This window comes from Piliocolobus tephrosceles, chromosome 12 (genome assembly GCF_002776525.5).
Source record: "Piliocolobus tephrosceles isolate RC106 chromosome 12, ASM277652v3, whole genome shotgun sequence".
Lineage (NCBI taxonomy): Eukaryota > Metazoa > Chordata > Mammalia > Primates > Cercopithecidae > Piliocolobus > Piliocolobus tephrosceles.
This window is the reverse complement of record NC_045445.1, coordinates 51,208,321-51,229,103: the sequence shown is the minus strand read 5'-3', so window position 1 is coordinate 51,229,103 and position 20,783 is coordinate 51,208,321. Positions and strand designations below refer to the sequence as shown.

Sequence of the window (20,783 nt, the reverse complement as noted above, 5' to 3'; positions counted from 1 at the left end):
GGCACTATTCACAATAGCAAAGACTTGGAATCAACCCAAATGTCCATCAGTGACAGACTGGATTAAGAAAATGTGGCACATATACACCATGGAATACTATGCAGCCATAAAAAAGGATGAGTTTGCGTCCTTTGTAGGGACATGGATGCAGCTGGAAACCATCATTCTTAGCAAACTATCACAAGAAGAGAAAACCAAACACCGCATGTTCTCACTCATAGGTGGGAACTGAACAATGAGATCACTTGGACTCGGGAAGGGGAACATCACACACTGGGGCCTATCATGGGGAGGGGGGAGGGGGGAGGGATTGCATTGGGGAGTTATACCTGATATAAATGATGAATTGATGGGTGCTGACGAGTTGATGGTTGCAGCACACCAGCATGGCACAAGTATACATATGTAACAAACCTGCACATTATGCACATGTACCCTAGAACTTAAAGTATAATAAAAAAATAACAATAATAAAAAAAAAAGAAAACTCTTTTTGGTACTTTGAATATGAAGGAGAAGAAGGATAAGGGAGGGAGAGACAGAGACAGGGAGATCTGTATCCTGTAGCTGAATGGGTGACGAGGGGGTCCAAGGATAGATTTTTTTAAAATATTCAATTTCTTGAAACTTGACCAAGTTAAAAGCTAATGTGAAAAAAAGCTATCTCAGAATGAACCCTTGAAGTTGCCCACATGTTTATTTCCCTTATGCTTTTATATCACATTAGAGCTCATGAGACACCTCCAATGGAATAGAATGGGTTTTGAGCTCAATACATATTTAGTTATTACCTAATGAAAGAATAGATATTGTGTGTGAAGAAATGCTAGTAACTCTTGGATTTTTGTCTCTCAGGGAGGCAGCAGATGGCTGAAATTCTGATGCAATGTGGCTGGTTAATGCACGATCTGAAAACTCCTGCACTGGTGATTTTGGGACAGATCTAGAATATACCAATAAATATATTAACATACCAAGTAGTCCAGGAGCAGCCACTGGGCAAACACCAAACCTTGCATCCCCGGTGCTGTCTCTGAGCTCAACAGGTAAGTTCAAAGACATTCCTGTCTTCCCAGTGTGGGGAACTAAATTTGGGTCATCTCAGAAGCATGATGTTAGACCTCTTATGAGTTTCTGATAACACCCACAAAGTAGAGAAACTACGGTCTACAAAACTTTGAACTCAAGGCATATCATAGGAACATTTGCTTTCTTCAACTAGATGTCTGTGTTCTCATAAGGGGGAACAATGAGAAATGATTTTTCACAATGCCTGCCTTAGCACTGAGGCTCGGCCAGCCCCTAATGCTGTGTCCCATTTAAAGGTCATTTAAGTCCCACCCCATGCCATATACTCTGAAGAGGTTTCCTCATGTACCCATCAGGCAGCTATGTAAGGATGGTATGGTCAGTCCCATTTAAAAGATGACTAAGCTCAGGCTCTTACCTAAGTCACCTCTTCAGGTAAGTGGCAGGATTTTAATGAAATTCCATCCCTCACCCTCCCTAGAGGACCCTGAAGAGCCTCCCTTTTAGAAGATGGGTTTCTGGGCTTGAGAAATGGTGAGATTCCACCCCCCTGCTATTGTGACCCCATGAGTCTTAACAACTTTTCTGGATGAAGATGACAGAGGTGAGATCCCATTCTTTGTGCCAACAGACCTGTGTGTAGGGACACATGAGTTGGCTGATTGATGCCTGAAGTGGTGAGTGGGCTCAGGCAGGAGCTCAAGAGTTGGCCTTGAGACAGGTGAGCGCATATATATGAGAGAGAGAGTTAATAAGTATTAACTTACACAGTCACAAGGTCCTACAATAGGCCATCTGCAAGCTGAGGAACAAGGAGAGTCAGTTCGAGTCCCAAAACTGAAGAACTTTGAGTCCAATGTTCGAGGGCAGGAAGCATCCAGCACGGGAGAAAGATGTAGGCTGGGAGGCTAGGCCAGCCTCTCTTTTTCACATTTTTCTGCCTGCTTTATATTCACTGGAAGCTGATTAGATTGTGCCCACCAGATTAAGAGTGGATCTACCTTTCCCAGCCCACTGACTCAAATGTTAATGTCTTTTGGAAGTACCCACACAGACACACCCGGGATTAATACTTTGTATCCTTCAATCCAATCAAGTTGACACTCAGTGTTAACCATCACAACTCCTTTAGGCAAATGCACTCTATATTTCATCTCCTTTAATCTCAACAGCTATTCAAGTTACCTACAAGAATACCCACTGAATTATGTCCATTATTCAGATCAGGGTACTTTAGGCGAGTTTCTTTAGGCGAGTTTCTGTACATCAGGGAAATACCTTTGTTGTGTCTCGATTAGCAGGTAATTCTGAATTATTCTAAAGTTTTCTCCAGTTTGTCTCTGTGCCTCCTGGGCTTGGAATGATCTAATCTGCTTGGGCACTGCCATTACATGTTCCAAGGCAGTTTAACATTTTTTAAAAAAATTGTGATCCATGTGGTTTTAAGTCAGAAGATAATTTAAATTGAAAAATTCTAAATTAAAAAAAAACCTAAGAATAGCGTAAAAACTCTGGAAAAATCTGTGCAAACTAGAGCTGAGATACTGGGTTAGAATTCATGCTTTGTGAAGCACACTAACAAAGAACTTAGGCAAATAATTTCAGTGGAGAAGTCAAATAATTAGATACATTAACAATAAACACATGAACTATGCCAAAACCACAGAAACTAATAAGATGTAAATATAAATCCTGAGAAGAATAGTGGAAAAAATAGGTTGCAAAAGAAGATAAGGATGTGATTCGACCTTTGGAACAGTCTGTGTGTGTGTGTGTGTGTGTGTAGGTGAACACATTTGTGTGCATCTCACCTGTGGAGACACATTTCACAGTATGCACCATTCTATGGACAGCAGACACCTAGGCGTCAGGGGTTAGGAGCTGCTCCAGTGAGAGATACAGGTTAATTTCAATTCATATATGTGTTTTTATATATTGTTTTACATTTTATATTCAGGAAAAAGTATTTTGATAAAATATTAAAAACAATATGCTGTGAACATATTGACAAGAGTATGGTACACATATATTCCTTACTTTAGGCATTCATTTATTCAATTTCCTAGGGAAATAATGTAGATTTTTAAAAAATGAATTGAGTCCCACATGAGTGTGTGTGTATGTGTGTATGTTCTAGCTCCTCTAGCTCTACCACCTCAAATACAGTTCACAGTTGCAGCATTATCCCCAGTTCAGACTGACACTGTACTTCCAATCTCAGATTTATATATCCCAGAAAACATACTTTTTTATAACCCAGAAAAATGATGGATACAGAAGGATTCCTGTAGGTACGTCAAAAATTCCAGAAAACTGGCTGATCCCATTAATCAACCTCCCAACCTCCATCCCTCCCTTTCCCCCTGCTGAACTCACCAGTCAGCTCTCAGAGTTGCAGTCCTGGCTCTGGCCACTAGGAGACATCACAGCCATCTTCACATTTGTTCTTTTTTAAGGAAAAGGAGTACATCTAACAAAGAGTAACAGATGTTATAACATGGTTTGTTTACTGAAATACCAGTTCTCTTTGGAGTATTTGTGTGTATATTAAAACAGTTCCATTTGCTGTCGACCCCAAATCTACATCGCATTCATTGATTCATCTCTTCCCTTCTCCGTGTAGGTTGAGGTTGCCACACTGTAGGAGGGTCCCTTCCAGACAGCAGGGCATTTGTTCACTCTCCATCCACCCCTGTATAGGCTTCCTGGACCTTCTACCACTGCCTCCCACTCATCCCCTCTCCAGGATACTATAAGCACAGCCTCCCAGACCTGCCCCTTGTGCCCTCATCCTCTCTCAGTCACCTCTCACCTGCCCTGATGCAATCCATTAAGATTCTGTCTTCCAGCAACAGCCAAGGAGTGTTAGACCTACCTGGTGTTTCATCCTATGGATGCCTCACCGTATATGTATTTACAGTCTTCTTTTACACTTATCAGTTGTTCTTTTTTTTTTTTTTTTTTGACAGAATTAGAATGAATCATTCTGCACTTAGGCTCATAAGCTGTGGTTTAAGGGAAGTATTGTATTTTTTGCTCCTTGCAGACATGTCTTTGCAGAAGAGTTCTATAATGGTGGTACAATGGCGCCCCCCTCATGACAGAAGCTTGAACTACAGCTTGAACATCGGTGAGCAGGAAGGTGGGAGGGAGGGGCTGTGGCCCATGCACACCCTATAGAGCGTTCTGAAACTCTGGGTTGAAAAAGGAGGCATTCCAGGTTAAAGGGATACAGAAGTCCACTAGATGTTCCAGCCTCTTTATATGCTGAATAGAAAGCTGTATATGGGAATAACAGAAAAATCATTTTAATTTCTATAGAGATGAAATATACTGTCTACATTGTTCAATACAATAGCTAATGGCAACTGTGGCGGTTGAACACCTGAAACGTGTTGAATGGAACTGAACTTTTAGTTTCATGTACGTTTAATCAACTTAAATGTAAATGGCCATATGTGGACAATGCCTACTATATTGGACAGCAGTGACTCAACACATTTTTCTGCACCTTTCTTTCTTCAGTTAACAATATATGCTGGAAATCATTACAAAGGAGTAGAAGGGGGAGTTCTCATTGCTTGTTTTACCTCCATAGAACTCTGGGATGTAGATGTACCTTAGATTATTCAATCAATTCCTTATTGATGGACATCTGTCTCATTTCTAGTCTTGTCCTGTTACAAATTGTTCTACCATGAATTGCCTTGTGTTTATGCCTTTTGTCTTTTTTAATTGTATCTTTGGGGGTACATTCTTAGAGATTGCTGGCCCTGGAAGAATACATCTGTGCTACATAAAATAAAAGATTTGAAACGAGAGGATCTGGAAACATGGCGACAAACAGTGAATGTTGGTTGTATCTCGTTATTCTTTTGATTCCATGTACTTTCTGATCTCCTATTTTCATCCTAGTGTGACATGGTGAATGAATTTATTGAGCCCTAGAAAGAAGGAATATTAAAGAAGAGCAAAGAATAATAGCTGTACAGAAGATGGGGGTCATTTAACCTGTATCCTAGTTGCCAGACCTGTAAAGTGACCACGGGACCTGGGGTGAGTCCTCTTCTTTTGTCGGCCTCTAGTCTACCACAGAAGGACATTTATTATAGGAACAGTGGTTAGCTGTGTGGGCTTTGGGGTGAGAAGGACTTCGATTTGAGTCTGGGAACTATCACTTGATGGTTGCATAATCTAGAGCAAATAATTTATCTATCAGGTATCCTACAATTGCTGGCATTTTTATTATTGTTTATTTTGTTTTATTATTGCACCATTCATCCAAAGGGTGAATGATAGGAATCAGGATTACACTGTCAGGTGTTGCAGTGTTCTATGAAACTTTGCTTTTGTAGCTGATGGAGTCTTTGACATACAGATTACAGGATGTCTGTAGAAAGCTCATGAACAGACCCATATATATATTACATTTAATATGCAATGTAGATATGGCATTTCCAATCAGATGCATTGTTTGAAAATTGGGGTTGGGTCAGCTGGTTCATTAAAAGGCAAAGTTAGATTATATATCTTATAATTTAATCAGAATGATTCATCCACATATTAGTACTTTGTATAAAAGTTCAGATAAAAGTAGAAATGGAAATAAAAACCCAGAATACCAAGCTCCATATATAGTATAACCATTATATAAAATGTAATGTATGTGTATCCATTACATTTGCTTATATACATGTATAAAAACACACAGTAGCATGATGTAAATTTCAATAAGGATAGGAATACTGATGATAAAAGAAAAACTTCAGCCAAATTAAATTTAAAGGACTTTGAGCAATGAACAATTCGTGAATTGGGCAGCCCCCAGAATCACAGCAGATTCACGGAGACTCTAGTAGAGCCATATGGTGGAAAAAGATTTATAGACCAATAAAGGGAAATGATGTACAGAAATTGGAAGTGAGGTACAGAATGGCTGGATTGATTATAGCTTGGTGTTTGCCTTGTTTAAACCCAGTTTGAACACTCCGCAGTACACAAATGGTTGAAGTATGGCCGCTGGGATTGGCCAAGAGTTAGCTGTTGTTACAGGCACATACTCCGAAGTTATGTTTTCAATTTTGTCTATTAAGCTAGGTTACAGTTAATCCACAAGGACTCAAATATAGAAGTACGAAGTCCTTCTCAGGTCATATTTAGTTTGCTTTAACACTGGGTATTAATAGTTTTTAAATTCTGCGCTTGACTCAATATTAACCTTTTGCAAAGACAAGTGTGGAATATATTTATGATAAAAATGTGGCTCCTAAAATATGTTACTTAAGAAATATTTCCGAAAAAAAAAACCATAAAATTAACCCAGGTTAATCTCACACCTACTTTAGTTTTTCTCTAACCCCAGGTCCCATAGGCTCCCATCTGGCAGTGGGTTTATGCTTCCTCCTGAAGTCACGTTCTTCACCAGAACACTCTTTTCACAGGGTCACAGTCTCTCCACACTTTGATTTGTTTTCTCTCTGCACTCAGCCTGGGCAACAAAGCAAGACCCTAAAAAAAGAAAGAGAGGAAGGGAGGGAGGGAGGGAGAAAGAGAGAGAGAGAGGGAGGGAGGGCGGGCTTTGCTGTCTCTTCTTTGTAGCACAGGTAACCTGATAATGCAGTGGAGGAGAAGGAAAATCATCCCCTCATTACATTTTGTTTGATGTCCTTTCTTGCTACCTTCTTTTACCTTCCATTTGGACACTGAAATAGCAGCTTTTCATTAAGCTCCAGAAAGGAGATAGCACTGAATGACAGAGCATGAAGATGAGTCTGCTGTAAAACAGACTGAAACCAGCACACCTGGGTCCTAAGTACCAGATCTTTCCTTGTATACCCAGTGGTTAGGCATGTGGGCTTTGGAGCCAGATAGATCAGGTAGAAAATGTGTGTACATTTAATAACTGCTTTCATGATCTTTAGCAAATATTGAATCTTCAAATTAATGAAACCCATATTTAGTATACATACATTAAATATGCATGCATAGAGAATGAAATGAGCATTAATACAAAAAAAAGTTAAAAAATTAACCAGTGATGGGGTTATTGATTATATATCTGGACTTGATTATATTTCCCTGAATTTCTTAATTGGTATGGATCTTTTTAAAATCAGAATTAAGTCTCAGAGAAATAGTGGTTGTTATGAAATCTTAAAGTAACACAAAAAATTATAGAATACAACAGACTTCTACATACTCATGTCAACATATAAAACCTTCCTAGGTGAGTCAAACACACTTTAAAGTCTTCTCTTATTACCTCAGCTGCTTTCTTTCCCACAGGTGACCACGATGTAGAATTTAGGTTTTACGTTTTTAAGACATTTTTCTATACTTTTATTACATATGCATATATCTGTAAGTGAAGTATGATATTGTTTTCTGACGTGGTTTCATCCTTAAATACCTGGCTACCTCATGAAATAGGAGAAAGGAAGAAACATGAGGAGAACAAACATACATTCACATCTTAATAGAGGGACCTACCATATATGCCTATTTGTCATTTATACTGTCTTTCAGACTCACTGAAGCAGACACACCCATTTTCTCAGTTTATATGCTGTGGGGAGCTCCAACAAAATCTACAGATACCATTTTTCAAACCTCTTTATTCCCTGACGAATTCAAAATCTTAGCGCTTCCCTGAAGCTAACTAGCCTAAAATAATGTCTCAGTGTTTCCTGACATGAAATAACCTTCCATTTGCCCAGACCTAATTTTCTATCTTTAATCCAAATTGTAATTCATGTAGGCTTACCCTGTCTATCTGGAATCTAAACTGGGTCATGCTGGTGAAAGAAGACAGTGATTCCCTGAGTTGATTTTCATATGTCCAGGTTACTACCCAAATCCATTGATTAGTTCAGGGATGCATGTCATTTAGAGCTTGATCTGATTTTGTATCACAATTGCTCAGCATGAGTATATTGTACTTTCCATTTGTTATTTTTGATTGGACAAGGAAGGTATTTCAAAAGAGGTTTTTTGTTGTTTGTTTTTTTCTTTTTTCTTTTTTTTTTTTTTTTTTTTTTTTTTGAGACGGAGCCTCGCTCTGTCACCCATGTTGGAGTGCTGTGGCGCGATCTTGGCTCACTGCAAGCTCCGCCTCCTGGGTTCATGCCATTCTCCTGCCTCAGCCTCCCGAGAAGCTGGGACTACAGGCGCCTGCCACCACACCCAGCTAATTATTTGTATTTTTAGTAGAGACGGGATTTCACCATGTTAGCCAGGATGGTCTCGATCTCCTGACCTCGTGATCTGCCCATCTCGGCCTCCCAAAGTGCTGGGATTACAAGCGTGAGCCACCGCACCCGGCCTCAAAAGAGTTTTAATTCATATGTGTTAATTGATGATCCTGGGGACAGAATCCATAGTGTAATGGGATAAAGAGTCAGTCAAAAGTGGATAGTATTAACAAGGAATGTATAAAACTCTTTGTGGAACTTTGAATTTGAAGGGGAAGAGAGAATCCAATGGGGGAGGACACATACACGTACACACATACACACACACACACACACACACACACACACACAGAGAGAGAGACAGACAAGCAGACAGAGAGCGAGCGCCAGAGAGAGAGGGGGAGAGGGAGAGGAGTGGTATCTCTATCATGTGGTTGAATAGGTGATGAGAAGTCCAAGGAGGGATTTTTGAAAATCATCAATTTTGAAACCCGATCAAGTTTAAAAATTAATGAGAAGAACCATCTTATCTCAGATTTAAGCAATGAAGTCACCCATATATTAATTTCCTTTCTTACCCAGTTAATTGGACTTTAGAGTTCATGAGGAATTTAGAGTTCATGAGGAATAGAATTCACGCTATTCCAATGGAATATCGTGAATTCTGGGTTCTGTAAATATTTAGTTGTTAGCTAATTAAAAACTGGACAATTGTGTGTTATATTAGTCTGTTCTCATGCTGCTGATAAAGACATAACGGAGACTAGGTAATTTATAAAGGAAAGAGGTTTAATTGACTCACAGTTCCACATGGCTGGGGAAGCCCCACAATCATAGCAGAAGGCAAAAACACATCTTACATGGTGGCAGGCAAGGGAGCTTATTCAAGGTGAGATTTGGGTGGGGACACAGCCAAACTATATCATGTGTCAAAGACCTGCTAGTAACTATTGGATTTTTGTCTCTAAGGGAGGCAGCAGATGACCGAAAACCTGAAGTGATGTGGCTGAATACTGCATGATCCGAAGACTCTGCACTGGTGACTGAGGTATGGGTCCAAATTTTTCCTTAAAAAAAAAAACAAAAAATAAAGAGCCCAAAACCATACTGACCAGTCCAGGAACAGCCATTAGGCAAACACAACTTTTTGCTACCCTGGTGTTACCGATTTCTGAACTCAACAGGTGAATTCCAAGATATGCCTGTCTTTCCAGCATGGGGAGCTGGATTTGGGTCAGCTCGGGGGCATGATGTTGAACAGCTCTTATGAGCTTCTGATAATGCCCAGGAAGTACAGAAACAACTGTCTACAAATCTTTGAACTCAAGGCATATCACAGGGACATTTGCTTTCTTCAACTAGATACCTATTTTCTCATAAAGAGAAACAATGAGAAATGATTTTTCACAATGCCTCCTTAGCCCTGAGGCTCAGCCATCCCCTAGTGCTGTGTCCCAACATTTAAAGGCCATTGAAGTCCCACTCTATGCCATATACTCTGGACAGGTTTTCTCATTTACCCCTCAGGACAGCACTGTAAGGATGGTATGGTCAGTCCCATTTCATAGATGGCCAAACTCAGGCTTTCAGAGCCTAAGTTTCTCCAGATAGGTGGTAGGATTGGAATGAGGTTCCAACCTTCATCATCCATAGACAGCCCTGAGTAGCCTCCCTTTTAGAAGATGGGCTTCCAGGGCTAGAGAAATGGTCAGATTCCACCCCTCTGCTATTGTGGACCAATGCATCCTCACTCCACAACCCCTCTGGGTGATTAAGAAGATAGAGAAGATTAAATCCCGCCATTTATGCCAGGAGACCTGGGTGTAGGGCCACATGAGTTGGTTGCTGCTCGAAGTGGTGAGTGGGCTCAGGCAGAAGCTCAAGTACTGGCCTTGGGACAGGGGAGGTTGAGAGAAGGAAATTAACATACACTAAACTACTGTAAGCAAATGCACTTTATATTTCATCTCCTTTAATCTTAACTGCTATTCAAGGTACCTATCACTTTGACCATTATTCATATTATGGTACTTTAGGAAAGTTTATGTAAATTGGGGAGAAAACTCTTTTCTCTCCAGATCAGCAGCTAACTCTAGAATTACTTAAAGTATTTTTCCATTTTTGTCTTGATATCTCCAGGACTCTCAATACTCGTATTTTTCTCAAGGCCGACAGTACACACGCCCTAAGGTGTTCTTCACCAGTATTTCTTTTTAAATTACAATCTGTATATATCTTATTCATATTATTGAAGTTGAAAACACGTTCTAAATGAAAATAACACTAAGAATTTATATAAAATAATGGGAAAACGTTTTCAAACTACATCTCAGATGTTAGATTAGCATCCATAATTTATAGGGCAAGCTCAGTAACAAAGCAGTTGGCAACTAATTTTGACATACGATTCCAATAGATATAGACATGAACAATGAACTTGTTGATTATGTTAAAACTGTAAGAACTAATAAGATGCTAATATAAATCCTCAGAAGAATATTAAGTGGAAAAGATAGGTCGCAAAAGGAGATGATTAATGTGATCACACTTTTTGGCAAAGATTATATGTATGTATAGGTGGACATGGTCATGGGCACCACATCCACAGAAACATGTCTGGAATGTGTGCACCATTCTATGGACAACAGACATTTTGGGTCAGGAGGTAGGAGTTGAGAGGTGAAGATTAATTACAATTCATAAATGTGTTTTTGTATATTTGAAATTTGGTATTCAGGAATAAAAGTATTTTGGTGAATATTTAGACAATATACTTTTGAACAGATTGACAAAAGTAATGTGTATTATGTTCATTAATTTGAAATAGCTATTACTGTATTCTGTTTAATGGTGTAAGAAGTAGTTAAGTAGAAGGACACAAAACAAGTCTCAACAAATTTAAAAAATCAAAATCATATCAAGTATGTTCTCAGACAAAAATGGAATAAAAGTAGAAATCAATAACAAGAGGAACCTGGGAAACTGTACAAATATGTGGAAATTAAACAAACAGCATGCTCCAGAATGACCACTGAGTCAAGAAAAAAATTATGGAGGAAATCAAAAAGTTACTTGAAACAAATGAAAATGGAAACACAGCATATCAAAATCCATGAGCTACAGCAAAAGCAGTGCTAAGAGAAAAATTTACAGCAATAGATGCCTTCATCAAAAAAGGCAAAAGATTCCAAACAATCAATCTAACTGTACACCTCAAGGAACTAAATAAGGAAAAACAAACCAAATCCCAAATGAGTAGAAGGAAGGAAACAGTAAAAGTCAGAGCCAAACTAAACAAAATAGAAACTAAAAATATACAAAGTTTTAATGAAACAAAGATTTGATTTCTGAAAAGATTAAAAATTGATAAACCACCAGCTAGACTAACCAAGAAAAAAAAAGAGAGAAGACACAAATAAACATCAGAAGTGAAAAAGGAGACACTACAACTGATAACATGGAAATACAAATAATCATTCAGAGACTATTATAAACAATTATATACCACCAAATTGGAAAGCCTAGAGGAAATAAATTCCTGGACGTATGCAACTTACCAAGATTGAATCAGGAAGAAATAGAAAACCTGAACAGACCATAATAAGTAATGAGATTGAATCAGTAATAAAAATCTTCCAACAGAGAAAAGCCCAGGCCTGGGTGGTTTCTCTGATGAAGTCTATCAAACCTTCAAAGAAGAACTAACACAAGTTATATTCAAACTACTGAAAAATAATTGAAGAGGAGGGAATTCTCCCGAACTCATTTTATGAGAGCAGCATTATTATGATATTAAAAACCAGATAAGGACTCAACAAAAAAGAAAACTACAGGCCAATAACCCTGATGAAAATAGATGCAGAAGTTCTTAGCAAAATACTAGCAACCTGAATCCAACACCACATCAAAAAGATAATATGCCATGAACAAGTGAGATTTATACCAGCGATGCAAAAATGGTTCAACATATGCAAATCAACAAACATAATACAGTAATTACATCAACAGAATGAAGGACAAAAACCGTATGATCATCTCAACCAATCCATAGAAAGCATTTGATAAAATTCATCATCCCTTCATGATAAAAACTCTCAAGAAACTAGGCATCGAAAGAACATACCTCAAAATAATAATAACCATATATGATAAACTCACAGCTATCATAATGAATGGGGAAAAGCTGAAACTGTTTCATCTAAGAACTGGGACAAGACAAGGGTCTTGTTTTTTCACCTTCATCACTACTATTCAACATAGTACTGGAAGACCTAGCCAGAGCAATCAGACAAGAGAAATAGCAGATATCCAAGTCAGATATCTTTACATTTGTTCCTCTTTGCAAATGATATAATTTTGTATCTAGAAAAACCTAATGACTCCATCAAAACCCTCTCAAATTTGATAAATACAATAAAGTTGTAGGATAGAACCTCAATATACAAAAATCGGTAGTGTTTATATGCACCATTGACGAAATAGCTGATGATGAAATGGCTGAGAAAGAAATTAAAAAGGCATGCCTACTTGAAATAGCTACCAAAAATAACCTAGGAATAAATTTAACCAAGTAGGTGAAAGACCTCTACAAGGAAAACTACAAAACACTGATGAAAGAAACTGAAGAAGACACAAGCAAATGGAAAGATATCCTATGCTCATGGACTGGAAGAATTAATATAATTAAAATGACCACACTGCCAAAAGTAATCTGCAGATTCAATGCAATCCTTATCAAAGTACCAATGACATTTTTCACAGAAATAGAAAAAACAATCCTAAAATTGATGTGCAACCACAAAGGAACCCGGATAACCAAACCAATCCAGACCAAAAACAACAGAGCCGGAGGCATCACACTACTTGACTTCAAAGTATATTACAAGGCTATAGTAATCATGTTTTGATTACTATATGGTATTGGTATGAAAACAGACACAAAGACCAATGGAACAGAATAGAGAACGCAGAAATAAATCGACATGTTTACACACAAAACTGATTTTCAACAAAGGCACCAAGAACGTACGTTGGGGAAAGGACATCCTCCTCAATAAATGGTATTGGGAAAATTGGATATGCATATGCAAAAGAATGAAACTGCACCTCTGTCTCTCATCTTACACAGAAATCAACTCAAGATCGATTAAAGAGTTAAATGTAAGATCTGAAACTATAAAAGTACTAGACAGAAACCTGGGGTAAACACTTAAGTACATTGATCTAGGCAAAAATTTTATGGCTAAGACCTAAAAAGACAACAAAACCAAAAATAGACAAATGACCAATATGTGTGTCCACCACAGAGTCCAGGGCCTTTCCTCTGCAGTACCTTGTCAGTGTCAGTACTTTCTTCATTCCTCTATAGCCTTTCTCACCTCCCTGTACTTGGGGAGTCTAAATGGCACTACTTTATGAGTGTCTGTAGAGCAATACTTATCAAGGCCTACATAGGCTCACACCCTTTGTGCTAGCATTTCCTTTTATATGTTTATCTTCAGGACTTAGTGAAGAATGTTGATAAAGATCTGTTTACAAGTACTGCGATCCTCATATTTCCCTTTTTTCACTTTTGGGCTTGAATTTAGAAAGGGAAACCAAATGAGATGCAAAGACACAAAGAAGCCAGAAGGAAGTAAAGGGAAATGTGGTTGTCAGCACACACATACACTCTCTCTCTCTCTCTCTCTCTCACACACACACACACACACACTCCTACATCAACCAGGTTCTATTATCACAATATTACAATTCTCTCAACATAGTTGTTGGACTCCAAGGGGACCCATTCAGCTCACCAGAGCAAATAGCCAAGGGAACTGTGCCCTGGATTACACCCACTACCAGTACACAGACTCTGAAAAGATGCCATCCACATCGTGTAGATAATACGGAATATTGGAACGCTCTGAATAACATGGGGTTGTGAAAATTGATTATGTCACATCCACAGGATGAAATTTCAGAAGAGCACAAAAATGAGTTATATTGAAACAATGATGAGAGATGATTTTTTTGCCTATCAGATTAGTAAAGATTCACATTATTTCTAATGTGAGCAGAAAGGAACTTTCATACTGGAATATTAAGAGTATAATACTTTTATTAGAAGTATTTTGATTTCAGATAAATGCACGGGGGCAAGATGGCAGATAGGAGGCAGGAGTAGCTTGAAGTTCCTGCTCAGATGGACAGAGCAGCATGTGGAGACTCAAACTGTAAACCTTTGCTCCAAGAAGTACTGCAGGAACATACCAGGATAGCTGAGAGAATTCACAGACCCTTTGAAGAAACTGGATCACTGCTGCAGGCCCTCTGAGGTGCCAAAAAACTGAGTCTGCTTGCTTTGTCAGCGGGGAAGCTGGTGGTCTGGGACAAGTTCTCAGCCCTAGTCACTGGTTGCCCTGAAATAGACTCATTGCTGTTGCGGGGCACAGTGGGAGTGACACTGGCCTTTAGGACTGCAGGCTGCGTGGGAGCAGGCTGAGGCCCATGACTGCTGACTTTCCCCCCACTTGCTGGCGAACTGTATGATTCAGCAGAAGCAGCCATAATCCCCCTGGGAATATAACTCCATTGGACCAGACACCACACCCCCATCCCCCACAGCAGCCACAGCAAGCCGTACCCAAGGAGAGGCTGAGCTCAGCCACGCCTATCCCTGCCTCCACCTGGTGGTCTTTCTCTACCCACCCTGGTAGCCAAAGACCAAGGTCATAATCTCTTGGGAGTTCTGTGGCCCTGCCCACCGCCTGAGAAATCTGAATACTTAACCAGCTGTCCCTAGGGAAAGTTGGCATCCTCTCTACAGGACACAGCTGATGCACTCTTGAAAGCACCACCTCCTAGCTGGAGGCCAACCAACACAAAACCAGCGCACTAAACCAAAATACAACCAAGGACCCTTACAGAGTCCACTTCACTCCCCTGCTACCTCCACTGGCTGCAAAACCTGAAGATGGATCACATCACAGGACTCTTTGCAGACACTCCCCAAGACCAGCCCAGAGCCCAGTAGCTCCACTGGGTGGCTAGACCCAGAAGAGCAAAAACAATCGTGACAGTTTGGCTCTCAGGAAGCCCCATTTATAGGGGAAGGGGAAGAACACCACATCAAGGGAGCACCCCATGGGACAAAAGAATCTGAACAGCAGCTCTTGAATTCCAGATCTTCCCTCTGACATAGTCTGCCCAAATGAGAAAGAACGAGAAAAAAATTTCTGATAATATTACAAAACAAGTTTCTTTAATACCTCCAAAAGATTGCACCAGCTCACCAGCAATGGATCCAACCCAAGATGAAATCTTGGAATAGCCAGAAAAAGAATTCAGAAGGTTAATTATTAAGCTAATAAAAGAGGCAGCAGAGAAAGATGAAGTCCAACTTAAATAAATCAAAAACATGATATAGGATATAAAAGGAAAATTCTTCAGTGAAACAGCATAAATAAAAAAACGATTACAATTTCGGGAAATCAGGGGCACACATAGAGAAATGCAAAATGCACTGGAAAGTCTCAGCAATAGAATCAAACAAGCAGAAGAAAGAACTTCAGAGCTCAAAGACAAGGCTTTCAAATTAACCCAATCCATCAAAGACAAAGAAAAAAGAATTTAAAAAAAATGAATAAAGCATCCAAGAAGTTTGGGACTATATTAAATGTCCAAACCTAAGAATAATTAGTGTTCCTGAGGAAGAAGAGAAATCTGAAAGTTCAGAAAACGTATTTGAGGGAATAATCAAAGAAAACTTCCCCAGCCTTGCTAGAGATCTGGACAAATACAAGAAGTTCAAAGAATACCTGGGAAATTCATTGCAAAAAAAGATAATTGCCTAGGAACATAGTCATCAAGTTATCTAAAGTCAAGACAAAGGAAAGAATCTTAAGAGCTATGAGGCAAAAGTGTCAGGTAATCTATAAAGGAAAACCTATCAGATTAACAGCAGATTTCTCAGCAGAAACCCTACAAGCTAGAATGAATTCGGGTCCTTTTTTAGCCTCCTTAAGCAAAACAATTATCAGCCACGAATTTGGTATGCAGAGAAACTAAGCTTCGTAAGTGAAGGAAAGATACAGTCTTTCCCAGACAAACAGATGCTGAGAGAATTCACCACTACCAAGCCAGCAGTACAAGAACTGCTAAAAAGAGCTCTAAATATTAAAACAAATCCTCAAAATATATCAAAATAGAATCTCCCTAAAGCATAAATCTCACAGGACCTATATGACAATAACACAATGCAAAAACAAACAAACAAAATAAATATACAGGCAACAAATAGCACAATGAATAAAATAGTACCTCACATCTCAATCCTAACATTGAATGTAAATAGCCTAAATGCCGCACTTAAAAGATACAGAATGGCAAAATGGATAAGAATTCACCAACCTAGTTTCTGCTGTCTTCAGGAGATTCACGTAACACATAAGGACTCACATAAACTTAAGGTAAAGGGATAGAAAAATATATTCCATGCAAATGGACACCAAAAGTGAGCAAGAGTAGCTATTCTCACATCAGACAAAACAAACTTTAAGGCAACAGAAGTTAAAAAAGAGGGACATTATATAATGATAAAAGGACTAGTCCAACAGGAAAATATCACAATTCTGAATATATATGCACCTAACACTGGACCTTTCAATTTATAAAGCAGTTACTACTAGACCTAAGAAATGAAACAGATGGCAACACAGTAAAAGTGGGAGACTTTAATACTTCACTGACAGCACTAGACAGGTCATCAAGACAGAAAGTCAAAAAAGACACAATGGACTTAAACTATACCCTATAACAAATGGACTTAACAGATATTTACAGAACAGTCTACCTAACAACTGCAGAATATATATTCTATCCATCAGTACATGGAACGTTCTCCGAGATAGACCACAAAATAGGCCACAAAACAAGTCTCAGTAAATTTAAGATAATCGAAATTATATTGAGTACTCTCTCAGACCACAATGGAATAAAATTGGAAATCAACTCCAAAGAGAACCTTAAAGCCATGCAAATACATGGAAATTAAATAACCTGCTCCTGAATGATCATTGTGTCAACAATGAAATCAAGATAGAAATTTAAAAATTCTTTGAATTGGAAGGTAATAGTGACACAACCTATCAAAACCTCTGGGATACAGCAAAAGCAGTGCTAAGAGGATAGTTCATAGCATTGAATGCCTACATCAAAAAGTCTGAAAGAGCACAAATAGACAATCTAAGATCATACCTCATGGAACTAGAAAAACAAGAACAATCCAAACCCAAACCCAAGAGAAGAAAAGAAATAATGAAGATCAGAGCAGAACTAAATAAAATTGAAACAAACAAAAACAGTACAAAAGATAAATGAAACAAAAGCTGGTTCTTTGAAAAGATAAATAAAACTGATAGACCGTTAGCAAGATTAACCAAGAAGAGAAAAGGTCCAAATAAGCTCAATTAGAAATGAAATGGGACATATTACAACTGATACCACAGAAATACAAAAGAGTATTCAAGGCTACTATGAACACCTTTATGCACATAAACTAGAGAACCTACAGGAGATGGATAAATTCCTGGAAATATACAACCCTCCTAGATTAAACCAGGAAGATATAGAATCTCTGAATATACCAATAACAAGCAATGAGATTGAAATAGTAATACAAAGATTGCCAATAACCAAAAAAAAAAGTTCAGAACCAGACAGATTCACAGTTGAATTCTATCAGACATTCAAAGAATTGGTACCAATCCTATTGACACTATTCCAAAAGATAGAAAAAGAGAGAATCCTCCCCCAAATCATTCTATCAAGCCAGTTTCGCCATAATATCAAAACCAGGGAAGGACATAACGAAAAAGAAAGCTACAGACTGGTATCCCTGATGAACATAGATGCAAAAATCCTCAAGAAAATACTAGTGAGCCAAATTCAACAACATATCAAAAAGAAAATCCACCATGATCAAGTGGGTTTCATGCCATTCATGCAGGGATGGTTTAACATACACAAGTCATAAATGTGATACAGCACATACACAGATTTAAAACAAAAATCACATGGTCATCTCAATAGATGCAGAAAAAAGCATTCGACAAAATCCGGCATCTCTTTATGATTAAAACCCTCAGCAAAATTGGCATAAAAGGGACATACCATACAGTAATAAAAGCCATCTACGACACAAACAAAGGGAAACACATCCCATGCTCATGGATGGGTACAATCAATATTGCGAAAATGACGATACTGCCAAAAGCAATACACAAATTGAATGTAATTCCCATCAAAATACCACCATTATTTTTTTTCACAGAACTAGAAAAACCAATCCTAAAATTCATATGGAACCAAAAAAGAGCCCACATAGCCAAAGCAAGGCAAAAAATAATAGGCGCATAGACCAATGGAACAGAATAGAGAACCCAAAAATAAAGCCAAATACAGCCAACTGATCTTTGACAAAGCAAACAGAAACTTAAAGTGGAGAAAGGACACCCTATTCAACAAATGGTGCTGGGATAATTGGCAAGCAACATGTAGAAGAATGAAACTGGATTCTCATCTCTCACCTTATACAAAAATCAACTAAAGATGGATCAAAGACTTAAATCTAACACCTGAAACCATAAAGATTCTAGAAGATAATATCAGAAAAACCCTTCTAGACATTGGCTTAGGCGAAGACTTCATGACAAAGGACCCAAAAGCAAATGCAACAAAAACAAGAATAAATAGATGGGACTTAATTAAACTATAAAGCTTCTGCACAGCAAAAGAAATAATCAGCAGAGTTAATAGACAACCTACAGAGTGGGAGAAAATCTTCACAATCTATACATACAACAAAGGACTAGTATCCAGAATCTACAAACAAAACAAAACAAAACAAAAACATCAAAAAGTGGGCTAAGGACATGAATAGACAATTCTCAAAAGAAGATATACACATGGCCAGCAAGCATGTGGAAAAATGCTCAACATCACTAGTGATCAGGGAAATGCATATCAAAATCACAACGCAACACCATCTTATAACTGCAAGAATGGCCATAATAAAAAAATCAAAAAATAATAAATGTTTGAGTGCATGGGGTGAAAAGGGAACATTTTTACACTGCTGGTGGGAGTGTAAACTAATACAACCACTGTGGAAAACAGTGTGGAGATTCCTTAAAGAACTACAACTAGATCTCCCGTTTGATGCAGCAATCCCACTACTGAGTATCTACCCAGAAGAAAAGAAGTCATTATACGAAAAAGATACTTGCATCACGCTACCTGACTTCAAACTATACTACAAGGCTACAGTAACCAAAACAGCATGGTACTGCTACCAAAACAGAGATATAGACCAATGGAACAGAACAGAGTCCTCAGAAATAATACCACACATCTACAGCCATCTGATCTTTGATAAACCTGAGAGAAACAAGAAATGGGGAAAGGATTCCCTATTTAATAAATGGTGCTGGGAAAATTGGCTAGCCATATGTAGAAAGCGGAAACTGGATCCTTTCCTTACTCCTTATACGAAAATTAATTCAAGATGGATTAGAGACTTAAATGTTAGACCTAATACCATAAAAACCCTAGAAGAAAACCTAGGTGGTACCATTCAGAACATAGGCATGGGCAAGGACTTCATGTCTAAAACACCAAAAGCAACGGCAGCAAAAGCCAAAATCGACAAATCGGATCTAATTAAACTAAAGAGCTTCTGCACAGCAAAAGAAACTACCATCAGAGTGAACAGGCAACCTACAGAATGGGAGAAAATTTTTGCAATCTACTCATCTGACAAAGGGCTAATATCCAGAACCTACAAAGAACTCAAACAAATATACAAGAAAAAAACAAACAACCCCATCAAAAAGTGGGCAAAGGATATGAACAGACATTTCTCAAAAGAAGACATTCATACAGCCAACAGACACATGAAAAAATGCTCATCATCACTCGCCATCAGAGAAATGCAAATCAAAACCACAATGAGATACCATCTCACACCAGTTAGAATGGCAATCATTAAAAAGTCAGGAAACAACAGGTGCTGGAGAGGATGTGGAGAAACAGGAACACTTTTACACTGTTGATGGGATTGTAAACTAGTTCAACCATTATGGAAAACAGTATGGCAATTCCTCAAGGATCTAGAACTATATGACCCAGCCATCCCACTACTGGGTATATACCCAAAGGATTATAAATCATGCTGCTACAAAGACACATGCACACGTATGTTTATTGCGGCACTATTCACAATAGCAAAGACTTGGAATCAACCCAAATGTCCATCTGTGACAGACTGGATTAAGAAAATGTGGCACATATACATCATGGAATACTATGCAGCCATAAAAAAGGATGAGTTTGCATCCTTTGTAGGGACATGGATGCAGCTGTAAACCATCATTCTCAGCAAACTATCACAAGAAGAGAAAACCAAACACCACATGTTCTCACTCATAGGTGGGAACTGAACAATGAGATCACTTGGACTCGGGAAGGGGAACATCACACACCGGGGCCTATCATGGGGAGGGGGGAGGGGGGAGGGATTGC

The 20,783-nt window shown here is 38.5% G+C and overlaps 1 protein-coding gene across 1 annotated transcript in view; it reads left to right on the top strand.

Moving 5' to 3' along the window:
• Positions 1-20,783, top strand: part of RAB40AL (RAB40A like) — a 160,525-nt gene that overhangs the window by 116,013 nt on the left and 23,729 nt on the right. The window contains exons 8-11 of the mRNA XM_026451665.1: positions 856-1,046; positions 4,076-4,159; positions 4,945-5,085; positions 9,189-9,267. The gene's annotated coding sequence lies outside the window, so the exon portion shown is untranslated. The remainder of the gene's footprint in view (positions 1-855; positions 1,047-4,075; positions 4,160-4,944; positions 5,086-9,188; positions 9,268-20,783) is intronic.